Consider the following 13,415-nt stretch of genomic DNA (forward strand, 5'->3'; position numbering starts at 1 on the left):
GCCCAGTGTTTATTAATTTTCAGCTGTGTAGGCTTGCAGCTGAACTTTGGGTGTTGCAATTGCTGGAGCAATAAGGGGGATGCCTGCAGATGCTTCGCATGGCTGGCAGTTTATGTTTCTAGCAGTCAGATATTAGATTGTTGGGAGTGCTTTCTGAAGAAATACCATTGAGGGGGAAGTGACTTTCAGTGTGGATGATGAGGAAAAGGTACTTGTTGTACTTTATTGATACTATGTGTTTCACAGGGTCTTTGTGGTGCTTAAACTGCAGGCAGTATATCATGAATTGCAAGATTTAATACAATACACATTAAGTCTGTGACAGTCAGCAAGTTTACAAGTGCGATGTGCAAAGAAAAAAAAAAGAGTACAGCTAAAATGTGTGAAGCTGTGTACGGGTGCCACAAGCAGCCAAACCAACTCAAATTGAAATATATGTAATATCTACCATCTTTATAAAAACACACAGAAAACAGGCTAAATCTTGAATATCATCTTTATAAGCATTATATTAACCGTACTGTCACTGCTATCAGCTGGAGAATTTTCAGTCCACTTAAAACTGTGCACGTTGTTCAGGATGCGGGTGATTTTAGATCGTTTGACATTTTGAAAAAAAAAATTGGTTTCAGAATTTGGCTCAGTCATCTCAAGCCATGCAGAAACCACAGTCAGGTGCGAATCAAGTTGTATATGAATTGATGGACATCCAAAGCTTTTATTTCCTGTGTTTTGCATGACTTAATATTGAGTGTCAGCTTGAACTCTTGTTTTCGCTTAATAATGCTCCAAAATAAACAAATGCATTGAGAAATGTAATAGACAGGATTGCACGAATGCTTTCCATGCTTTGTTTTTCCTTTTAATACACATTTATGAGGCATGCCTACTTGTCAGTAAACAGATTTCTCCTCCCATGCACACAGATCAGAAAAAAGGAATTATTTGCTTTTTTTTTATCTGCGTTTCCTTTGAATTTAGACAATACCAAGGAGGACTGAGAATATGTGTGCTCGAAGAGCACAGTAAACAGAGACGAAATTAGCCTTGCGGCATTTGGGTACAGTCATAGTGAGAATATAACCCATCACACATAGAATGCAAGTGTTTCACATCTGCTCAGTTGCTGCATTTTCTCCGGCCAGGCCTGATGCTGCGTTTGGACTACATCTCATGACTATTCCTTGGGTAATTACAGAGACGTTAGGCAACTTGAACGCTTCTTATCATGGGCCCACATGTACATTTGATGCACTGTGCCACTGAAACCTGCATAATCTTGCAGCTGGTTTCTGATCGCAGAAGGCCACAGGCTTATGGAGACACAGTGGGTGTGTTTGCCTCCTCTGGGTTTTGTTGTATGAGCATTTGTTTGACCTCAGAGGGAGGTCAGCACTATAAAACAAATGCCTACAAGTAAACTGACCTTGATCCTGCAAAGATCCTTTATGCAAGCATGCATTCATCATCTTGTGCATGTTATCACTTCTGTTTCCTCTCTTAGTCGAGTGCTCTTAAGTAGAAAGATGTGGCTTTTGGGCTGCTGTAATTATTCAGTGGCATAGTTTGACAACCCATTCGGTTCCAGTGGAAAATTCAGCCAAAACATGTTTCACAAAGAAGTTAGCATGGTTGGCAGAATATAAAATGTGTGCTTAGAATTTTAAATTATTTTAGTTTAAAAATAATACCGGAAACACTTGTCATGTAGACATCTGCAGAGTATTTTTACAGACATAAACTAGACATTAAAAAGAAATGCAGCGTGGCCAAATCAGACACCAGGCTCACACATTTTATACACCTGAACCTAAATTTCAAAAGTGGTGACTGGTCAACCTCTCAAGCGTTCATTACAGTGCAGAAGTCCAACAATCCCTTTGCATCATATGAGAGGAAATAGCCTTTGTCCCTCCTGCTGCATACGCCTATTTATAGACTTATCATCTGCATGCTCTATGATCACAGCGGCCCAGGCCTTGCATTGCTCATTGCTTCAGGCCTGTCATACAAATGACAATTCTCTCCACTTGCTCTTTCTTTCCAACCCCCTCATCCATCATTCCATCATAGTCAAATGCCTCAACGCTATAGCCCCATCTGGCCTCAGACCAATGGCATTTGTGCTGCAAATTAATAGCACTGAACTGTGAATAAGAGCATTATGACTATTTGTGAAATTTAGGTCATAAAGTCAACTGAGGAAGAGACTTTATTTTTGGCCTTTTTAATAGTGGTTGCTTTAAACTAATGTTGGGGGGGGGGGGGGGGGTTAATTACTGAATGTTGTCAATGTAAGAATATGATCAGAAACTGTATATGCCAGTATTTTGTTTTGTTTTTTTAATCAAACTATGAGCTTCTTCATTTTGGGCTTTGAAGTTGTTTCTCTTCTCCTTGTTTGCTGGAGTATTATTTTTACTAGTACAGAACTGATTGGCTTGGTTGTGCTGTTATGAAACTGATATACTTAATTTTCTCAGCGTGAATAAGATGAACAAATAAACATATGAAAACTGGGGAAAATAGGGGTGCTAAAAATTGCCCATTTTAGCCTGTTGCTAGGCCTGCACAATTAAACTTTAGTGGATATAAATGAGATGCTACTCTCATGAACTGAAAACTGACATAATGCTTTTATAAGGTGTCACAGGTGCATAAATGCTAAAAACAGGTATTTGCAAGTCACTAAGTTTTTTCTAGGTTACATTGTCACAACATAATGTCTGATATAGATAAGAACCCTCAGAAGCCTGAGGATATATCTGTGTGCCTAGTTTGGTAGCTCAGCTCACAATCATCTAGGAGGAGTTCATGGGCAAAGAAACAAACACAGGCATTTTGTGTACTATAGTAAGATAATTATGCGACACCAAGACCCAAATCTGCAGAAACCTTCCACATACAGTTATCAAAAACCAAAAGCGAAGGCTTAACTGTGATGACAAGAAATCAAAGAAGGTGAAGATTCAGTGAAATGAAAATGCAAGGTTTCATTTTTAATCAACATTTTCCATTTTTAGTCACCAGTGACAAACAAAATATCGAAAACACTTTTTTTAAGCAACCAGCATCAAAGTGATAATCCCCTAATCACAGCGATGTTCACAGGAAACAGCCTAAAACGCCTCCATTAAGTGACTGAATTTGGGGTTACTGCTTTTTTTTTCTTTTACATGACACTTCTAAGCTAGTCTCACAACACTTACAGTTGTGCCCATGAGTCATAAAGATGTTTTCAATAATTAATAATCTGAAGCAGCGGAGGCAGCAAACAGCAAAGACGTGGCAAGAAATGACAAGACATGTCAATTTTATTTACTTGGTTATCATTTGATCTTTAATTATAAATATGTTCCAGGACGGTGTTATTTCAGTAAATACATATATGTCTAATTTAATGCCCAAAAAGTTTTAGCTCAAATGAGGTGGGGGGTTGGTAATAAAACACCTCTATCTTAGCTTTACCAGCCTTGCAGCCAGGCTGCAGTGTACTCATGGGGCTTCAGTGCGATTGTAAATCAGGAACGCTAATGAGCGACAAGGGGAGAGGGATTTGCAGGCTTAGGGAGTTGTTTATCTTGTTGACACTGATTGTTTACGGGGTACCTTCCTTCCGTCTCATCCCCCCACCCATCTTCCCCAACATCCTCTGGGCCAACGTTCCTCAGTGTGGTCTGCGTTCTGCCATTTTTGCACCACGAAGTAAAACTCAAGCCGTAAAGACGATTTCAAGAGTGCACAGAGTTAAAGCTGATATCTAAAAATTCAGTGTTCGTGCTCATGCATGTAGGTGATTTCTTTTTTCACTATGAGCAAGCTCTGATTGGTCTCGAGCAACACCTCATATTCACATGACTGAAAAAGTACTAACGCCTCATGTGACTTCACACTTGCTATTGAAAATTAACCACTCGGTATTAGCGTGATGCAGCGCACCACAGGTTTTGTGTAGTAGACGCTGACACAAACAGTCTTAGTCATTGAAATTACATGTTCCTTCGTCTATCCCGATGCATTTTCCTGTGTGTCATAGGTGTTGATGCAGTAAAGAAATGCCAATGAATTAACTGTCTGGAAATGTTCCTGAGGGCGAGGTGGGGTGTGTCCACAACAGGCAATAAGTCTGTCCAACTACTGTACTGCAAGCCACACATCAGATTGCATCATGTAATATTATTTACTTATTTATTGTAAATGGCCTGTATTTGTATAGCGCTTCACTAGTCCCTAAGGACCCCAAAGCGGTTTACACATCCAGTCATCCACACACGTGATGGCAAGCTACATTGTAGCCACAGCCACCCTGGGGTGCACTGACAGAGGCGAGGCTGCTGGACACTGGCGCCACCGGACCCTCTGACCACCACCAGTAGGCAGCGGGTGAAGTGTCTTGCCCAAGGACACAACGACCAAGACTGTCCAAACCAGGGCTCGAACCGGCAACCTTCCGATTACAAGGCGAACTCCCAACTCTTGAGCCACGATCACCACCACAATATTGTATTTATCAGTGTTTAATTAGAACTGTTAAAAAGTGCTAAAAAAAAAGGTGAAAATAAGTTTTCTATTTTAACATTTTACTGTAAAGGCAAACAAATGCTTATGAGAAGGTGCGCTGAGAAATGTTGCATCACATTGTTTTGCTTTTAAAAGGAAGGACGCTGTCATGGTGAAGCTTGCAGTTTGTCGCACAACAAAACCTCTGAGCTCGAGTCTCATCTCGGCCCCGACTAAAAGCCTTTGATGTTGGCAGGCTTCAAACCATCAGATGTCTTTCTTTCAGTCAGACTCTCTCAGATGTGTCGGGCAGTCCCAGACACAAAATGCCACTACTCGTCACTCCCTTTATTTCTGTTCAAAGTGGTGTGTTGGTTTTGCCTTTTGTCTCTCAGCCCTCTCTCCAGGTCGAGACAAGGTCACGTGACTCAGCTCCTATCACCGTGAAGTTGTTTGACGTCCTCCCAGGTCATATTCTGTGTGTGGGTGCAATCTACATGCTCTATACTATTAATCGGCCACACCGCTCTTCTGTAAATGGGATCTACTGTGTATCCATTCTTTTTGTTATCTAACTGAATTTCTTTAAGAATCAGAATCAGAATCAGAATACTTTATTGATCCCTGGGGGAAATTATTTTTTGTTACAGTGCTCCATTTTAAACCAACATTAAGACAAGACAGACAATACACTAACTAAGAATAGTCCAATATATACATATACATACATACATACATACATAAGTCACTCATAAATAAATAGTTGGAAAAGAAACATGTGTAGTTGTAGCAGCAAACAGTGTGTTAAGTGGATGCGTTGTACAGGGAGATGGCCACAGGCAGGAATGATTTCCTGTGTCGTTCAGTGGTGCTTTTCGGTAATCTCAGTCTCTCACTGAACGTGCTCCTGTGACTGACCAGCATGTCATGGAGTGGGAGTGGGTGGAAGGGACATTTCCCTTCCACAATCATGCAACATTTGTGGTGAGTGATCTCTTCTTACCAAGCGTTTCTGATGACTTGAGAAGGTCATCATTTTTTTCTGTTTTGTAAGGTCAGTATTCACTTTGGCAGCACTGCAGTCCGAGCGCACAGTGAATGTGCTAGGTGTCACGTCTCTTTGAACAACGTCTGTGCTAATCTCAGCATGAGACTGATATGATGTACACATGCTCACAGATTGGATACCTTCAGGGCCTATATGGCTTAAAAACATGTTCTTAACAGATGATGAAACAGCTTTGGAACTTCTGAAGTGATTTGTGCCTTGGTCCTTTAAAAAAAAAAAGGGGGTGGATTTTATTATTTTGGAGGTGACTGCTCTTTAGGTCCTCTGTTAGTGATTTTGTTGAATGCACTGGGTTTATTTGTGCACACTGAGGCTACAAAAAATAATTTTTTTCCTCCCATGTCCCTTCATACAGCATGCCCAGCTTTCTCCATCTGTGCAGCTCCTCCCACAGAGCTGACGGCTGTCCACACAACGAGAGGCTGAAAGGTGACAAACTGTTCGGCTATCCTTTGCTGTTCCAAATCTTGTGGTCCAACCCCTTTTCTTGTGGAACTAGCGGTGGACTCTGGACAATATTCTGTGTCTGGCTCTTCTCATTTGGACTCCCTCCCAGTTCCTGGGTTCCTCTGCCTACCTTGCATGTGGTAGAGCGACTGTCACATCCTCCTTCCCCTCCTGGGCACTGTGCTGTCCTGACAGCACCATGTTGCTGTGGCATATGTCCTCCATGCGTCCTCCACGATCTCATGCAGTGTTAAAACCTGAGTGCGTGGCACTGCTGCATTCATAATATGCCATGTAGGATGTAAATCATTATAGATTTTCTGCTTGATTCACTTTTATTAAATATTTATGTTCATGCTGGAGTGGTTTAGTAGTGGGGGGGGGGGTGTCCCACCAGGCGGAAACACAGACAACAGCACGACCCATACAGCTACAGAAAGTCAAGGAAGCCTGGAGGGGGGCAGGCCTAAATAAAACAACCATATCGGTGACCATGGCAACTGGCGAACTTAAGCTAATTCATACACTCAAACAGCGGGCTCCAACAGCAAACATCCTCCCTATAAATATGCAAACCAGGCCGATCTTCTCCTGTGGGTGGGCAGCATAGACATATGGTGACAGACCACCCACCAGTGGATGTGATTTTCTCCTCATGATGGCTGAATATCAGCAAATGAAAGCACTCTGTTTCTGAAACAAAAAGAAAAACCGAGGCTCATGTCTCACAGTTCAGAAGCGAGTTTGACATTCTGCCGAGGTTCCCTGTCAGGATGTCTGGATTTGCAGATCCCTACTGTGCCATTGCGTCTAACCTCTGGACTTGTTGTGACTTGTGACTGTGCACTTCCGTGTATTCACTGGAAGTGAGACACCCAGCCCCTGTAGGCTTGAAAGGCTGCTTTGAAGTTTGTAGTTTTTGATTGTAGAAAACATCAACATCAATCAGCCTGAGAGTGAAATACTTGAGTACTTAGACCTTCTTAACTATTAAGGTTAGTTTTTTCCTGCATGTGTAGCAGCTAACCTATGAAAGCGTCACCATCAATCAGGAAAAGCTTGCTTTGTCAGAAATGTAAAAAAAATGAATAAACCCACCAACAACTGTAACTGTAACTCTCAAATGGACAGTGCATCTCATTTATTTTAGCTGAACAGAGGCCAGAAGTAAATCCACACACGCATTTGTAGTTTAATGGGAAGCACCTATTTATGTTTTCAAATTTTATGCTAATTCCACATTCATGCAGAGCTGGAAAAGGTAAAAATAAATTTCCCAACTGGGAAAACACCCTTGCAAGTCAGGGCAACCATTCAGAAACTATGGAAATTTCAGACTTTTAGGCACCTGACTTGCAAAGTAATATTTTACTGGAAACACCTGCCGACGTGTTCTTTAAAAAGAGACTCATATTCATGTTGTTTCCACAATCCAACTCAAGGTCAGATGAACACACAGTGGTCTACAGAACAATTTCCTAATGCGGAAATTAGGACCATCCCAGGAGCATGTGACAACAGCGTCGGGGCTCTACATCTCGCTCACTTGCACGAGAGTTTCCAAATAGTAAGCAGAAACATCTTTAACCACTTCTGCACTGTAATTTACTTTTTACTATTCCTGCTAAATGATGCCATGACCCAGAACAAATATCACATAGTGCACAAATGGGGGACACCATATATTTTGGTCGAAGGATCAGTTTCTCAGCTGGGCTCTGCCAATCTTTAAAAAATGCACACGTGCCGTGCGAGTAATGAGTTGTGTGTGTGTCAGTGTGCGTCCGTACTTTTGTTACTGACATGCCCTTCTTAAGCTTTTCATTAGCTAGCTCACAAGTGTTCAAAAGGGCATGGCAGGGACAATTGTCAGAGACAGCACGCCGCTGTGATGACTACATCACTCGAGGTCATACATACCGTACAACTTGAGCTTCTGTGACTGATTGCATCTGAGCCTTTGTATATGCTCTTTGTTTGCTTGCACGCACATTTGCTTTGTTGAGTTTGCTACATGTAAATGTATGTGTTTGGGTGTCTGCATGCATTTATTTTTTTCCCCATTTGACATGTTGGGCACGCAGCTGCAAGGTACAGGGTTTGGCTCATATCCGGTGCTCAGACAGCACTAGAAGGAGGGTTGTTTCATAGTTTGGATGTGCAAGGAGTGATGTCGTTTTTCCCTGCGCTCCTCCCACACAACAACACTAGTGTATTTAGGGGTTTTAAACATGAATTTCTAACAGGCAAAAGGTAATTATTGTATATATAGACAGGCACTGGTAATAAGGGCTGTTCTGGTGGGGCATCCAGGGCTGATCTAGACATGCCAGTACTGGTGTCATTTACAGACACCCCCCCACCCTCATTCCCAGTTATTTCATGCTACACATTAGTTACAGCATAAGGAGGGAAACACATTCTGCAGTTGAGCAATGGTTTCATTCAAACACAATAGACAGAACCACAGACATGCCAGACTATTTTAAGGGCTCAGAGGAAAGAGAAAAAAAAGGGGGGGGGGGGGGGGATCAAGGAACTACCATTTATGAACAAAAGAGCGACAAATTAAACATGCTTATTGTTTCTGCATGCATATAGGACAGCACTACCTGACTAGATTTGTTTACATGTCATTGTAGATGAGCTGACCAAAGCCAAAGTGGCTGATTCATCCCCCCCATCTCTAGGGGGGTGAAAGTAGAATGAAGTTTAGGAGTTTCAGAGCAGAGGGTGTTCAAAGACAGCAAAGCTTTTCTCTGCACCGTTTCTCTGCAATGGCCTCAGTGGAGAAAATGGCCCACAAACACACAGCTGTTTCTAATCGGTAACTCAGCACCGATGGCTGACCTACATTCTGGTGCTTGCACATCTTTGAACCCGTGGCCCTGCCAGACTCAGCCATGGGGGGAAGGTAGAGGGAGAAAAACAAGAGGGAGGAGACACTGGAGTTAAGAGGGGTAAAAGAAACAGGAGTGAGAGAGAGGCAGAATTCAGCTATAGGTTTAACAGGTTGCATGGCATGTCAGACACCAGACTTGTGTAAGCACTTTCAAATCTTTTCATTGCTGCTCCAAGTATATGTGCACATCTTTGGACACATGCTCATATATGCTCATAGAAACTGACGGAGTTTCTCTGAATCGCAGAAAAAGAGAGAGAGAGAGAGTCAGTGGAATTGGGTTTGTTGTATGGGAGAAAAAAAAGAGAGGAAAGAAGGGAAGAGGGGGGGGGGGGGGCGTTGTGCAGCAAAAAGGCTGCAAAAACAAAAACCGTTAACTTTAACATTTACACACACTCTGCTTTGGAGAGAGGAAGGAACTGGAAGTGGGTCACGGTGTCTCAGGACTCCAGAAGAGAGGAAAAAAGAAAAATAGAGAGCAGGGGAGAAGAGAAAACTGAGAGACAGAGAGAGTCAGTGGAGGCCAGCTAAGAATCCAAAGGACTCAAATGTGCAGCAACAAATCCACACAAGGAGCAGAAAGAGGGCAAAACCAGATAAAACATGACTCAAGCAATGTGGTAAGAAAAAACAACACAAAAGCTAAAAATAAAAAGGTGTTTGCAAAAGTATTTCTCACAAGCATTTCTTTCACATTGTGGCACTCAAAGCAGGTGTGGCATAAAAAAAATGAGTGCAAGTGGAAAAGAGGCTTCATGTTACAGTATCACACAGTTCTTTTTTATGCATACCATATTGACAGTTTCTCACCAGAAAACAGTTTGTTCTTGTCCCCAGAAACTGCAGCGATGCAGGCTGCAGATGCTTGTGTGCTGCAGCAGCGTGGTGCCTATCAAAGTGTGGCTGCAGTAGTTGGACTGTAATTAGTCAGCCCTCCACTGTCAGCAAAAAAAAAAAAGAAGAAAAAAAAAGCATTCACATGGGGAAAGCAGACACATTGCAGACATGCACTAGGAACTGGCTTTTCTACTTGTGTGAAGTTTCCTCTGCTAACTGGGTTACAGGAGTCAGTAGGGTGTCCGAGTTTGGTTCACTTGTTGTGCTCCTGTTATGCTCGTATGGTCCTCTGGGTTCCTCTTGTTTTGGAGCCAGGCTGAAACAAAAGCCTTGTGTCAGCAGCAGAAGCGGCACTAAACACTGAAAGTCACCACGGTCCTGCAGAGGGAGGGGTGGCGGAGGAACTGCATTAATATGGGGGAACCTTGTTTGTTGTTTATTCTTGTTTTTTTTTAAAAACTCAACTATTTCATTTTGTGGTTTTCCCCCTTATTATCTGACCCCAATGTTTTACTTCCCCTCAAATCGGATTTTGCAGAATAATCTATATACATCTATTTCTAGTCCTGTCCCAGGCCAAAGATGACCTTTCTGTGAATGTGATCCTCGTTTCACTTTGATCTGTTTTTCTCTTGCTCGACTGAACAGACAAGTGTTCTTTACATCACCGATGTGCACACAATTACAAGTAAACTCAAATTTAAAACAAGTGTTAATGCCAAATGAAGTATAAACTGAAACCCATATTACTGCTCACATTACTGTCGTATTAACATGATCAAAACCTCCATGGCTGAGGTACAGAAGCAAAACGCCATGAGCTTATTTCATGATGTAGGTGGCTCAGTAGGTTATCTTTTTAAGCCTGCAGCAAACAAAAATAATTCAGTGGATTATGATACGCTGCTCTGCTATGCAGCTGCACACTTCAGACTGCAGAGGTAACCCGATCAAGTCTTCTCATATGATGTTTTGGTTGTCTCACTCAACACTACGACAATCATGTTTGATAGCATGCCCCTTGTATGTGTATGTGTCAAGGTGTCTACTACCCTCATTAAGTTAACTATGGTTGAATTACCAGGACTTGTCATGGAGCTCTGTCTGGCCTGTGGTTCCACTGTGTATGTGTGTGTGCATGCATGCATGTGTGTATGTGCATGCGCTCAAGGAGGTGTCTGTCAGTTCAATCTACTGTCAACGAGAGGAACAGAGTACGAGTATGAGTGCTAAACAGCCTGTCAGTCACATGCCCCCCCCCCCGTGTTTGTTCCAGCATTAGAGAGAGATGAATCATGTTTTCCCTCAGACTGCCTACAATTAAACAATAATTTCATCAGAAGATACAAAGAAAGTGGCGTGGAGAAAAATCTAATGTTTCAGGGAAGCATTTGCCCCAAACAGCTCCTCAATTCACAGCACCAAGGTGTGGCCTTTTCAAGAAACAGTCATTTCAACTCTCAAATCTCAAAGAAATACAATACTGCAAACCGAATGTCAATGACAATGAGAGTGTAAAAGCCCTCAATCCCATTGTGTGTGTGCGTGTGTGAATATTGACCAGTATTGAGTTTTTGTATGTTGGTGAAGGGTTGTGCTGCTGCAGAACATAATGACAAATGTTTGCTCCCGGATTAGAGTTGTGATCCTTTACAAACATCAGAGGAACACTTTTCTGTGTGTGTCTCTGTGTAGTTGTTTGACAGCTGAAGTATATTAGCACAGGCACAGCTGATTTACAGTGGCTCTAATAACACACTGCCATCATACTTCAAACAAAGAGCCCAAAGACGCTGATCCAGTGACTCTTGTGTTTCTTAACCAGGGACAGCTGGAGGAGGATCTTTCAAAGGCCTCATGCTAAATGTCATGTATCACCACCAACCGACTGATGAGACAAGAAATTAGAAATTGCCCAAGGGCTGCTTGTAGAAACAGCAAATAAATTTTAAAGTGCCTTAATGTATTGAGTCTTGCAATTGATATAAAATGAATTAAGCATTGAGAAATTCTTCAATCTTAAAATCAGAGCAGGCAACAAAACAAAACTGTCAAATCTGGATACAGACCAAATCCATACAGAAACTACATCATTAAAACCACCTGCCTATTGTTGTCTTGGTCCTCCTCATGCTGCCATCCATGCAATGGTCTCTGGCACTATGACGTCAGCCTTCCATCTTTTGGGTGCTGTGGCTTTGTGTTACATGGACTTTAGTTCACTTACAAAAACCCTTACGATTTGTTCCAAAAGAGTGTTTTACATAAACAAATTCATTGATTAACATGTCTAGGAGGGCTTTGGAAATAGACAGCCATACACTATGATCACTATAATAAGAATATAGTTGAGTGTCCTACGTGCAGCTCAGTGTTTTGGTGATTAACAAGAAGGTCCTGGGGTGAATCCACTGGCCAGCTGAGGCCTTTCTGTGTGGAGTTTGCATGCTCACCTCATGTGTCTCTAAGTTCTCTCCTGGTACTCTGGCTTTCTCCCACAGTCCAAAGGAATGCATGTTTGGTTAATTTTGTTTTTCTAAATTGGCCGTGGGTGTAACTATGAGCATGTAGGTTCTTCTTAGACAAATTTTAAGGGGCATGAACACATAGCCATCGTTTGTGCACAGGACTGAGCTTTGACCTTTGCAAGTGACCTCTCCACCGAGCCGAATGAAGATTTAAATTGAGCGCAGTGGGTTGACAGTTCTGTCTGCTATCAGGCAAACACTGGATTAGTTATTTTCTCCAATATATTCACTTAAAAGTTTATTACATTTTTTAAACTCTGACTGGTCCTTTAAAATATACCATACCAGACAATAGATCAAATAAAAAATATCTCAAAGTCAATAAATCCCCTTCAGATCAGCTGATTTGAAATATATCAATCTAGGACTATGCCGCACAATATTCATGGCGCATTTAAAAATCACCAAAAAAAAGAGGCTGCTGACTCAAACAGAGACAATCAATTTGATGTTACAGTGCTGAATTTTATCAATGATTTTAATCTGCAGAGCTCTCATTAGACGTCTGAGTGAATTAAGAACCTGTGGTTTTTGCATGCTTTAAAATAGCAGGTCAAACTCAGGGAAACAACAGGGCCTTTAGAAACCAGTAAAGCATCGCAAGGACACCTGTGGGTTAGTAGCTTTCTCAAAAGTCAAGCATATGCATACGATTAAAGGAGATTGCATGAAGAAAAAAAGGCAAACAAAGTTAAAATTTGTCATGCAGTGCTCCTTCACTACTTGGAAATATGGCTGATACTAATGCTAAGCGTATGGAATTTCGCTCTCCCCTTCAGGGGCCCATCAGGGACCCACTGTGCACTGTGCTGTCATTTACAGTGGCATTTTTAAATGTCACATGACCACGAGACACAGGATGCGAATTGACAGTGTGGTGTGTGCAGACAGATGCATGCTGTTTTTGCAGTGCTAGACCACTTTGCATTTCCTGGCATTAGCAAATTATTAAGCTTTGGTGACGTCTTCCTTTGGGCTTTCTGTTGGAGATTTATAGAGAAAGGGGAAGTTACACCACTTGTGCCTTTTCCCGGTCTGTTGTCTGCCGTGACACCGGTGCTGAGCCCTACGAGCACCTAGCGTTTGATAGGTTTAAAAATGACAGCACGCATAGCTACAGGAAACGGTCTTC

The sequence above is a fragment of the Mchenga conophoros genome, linkage group LG6 (genome assembly GCF_057382185.1).
Source record: "Mchenga conophoros isolate Kocher_MC1m ecotype Shallow Benthic linkage group LG6, M_conophoros_male_GT1.1, whole genome shotgun sequence".
NCBI classification, from domain to species: domain Eukaryota; kingdom Metazoa; phylum Chordata; class Actinopteri; order Cichliformes; family Cichlidae; genus Mchenga; species Mchenga conophoros.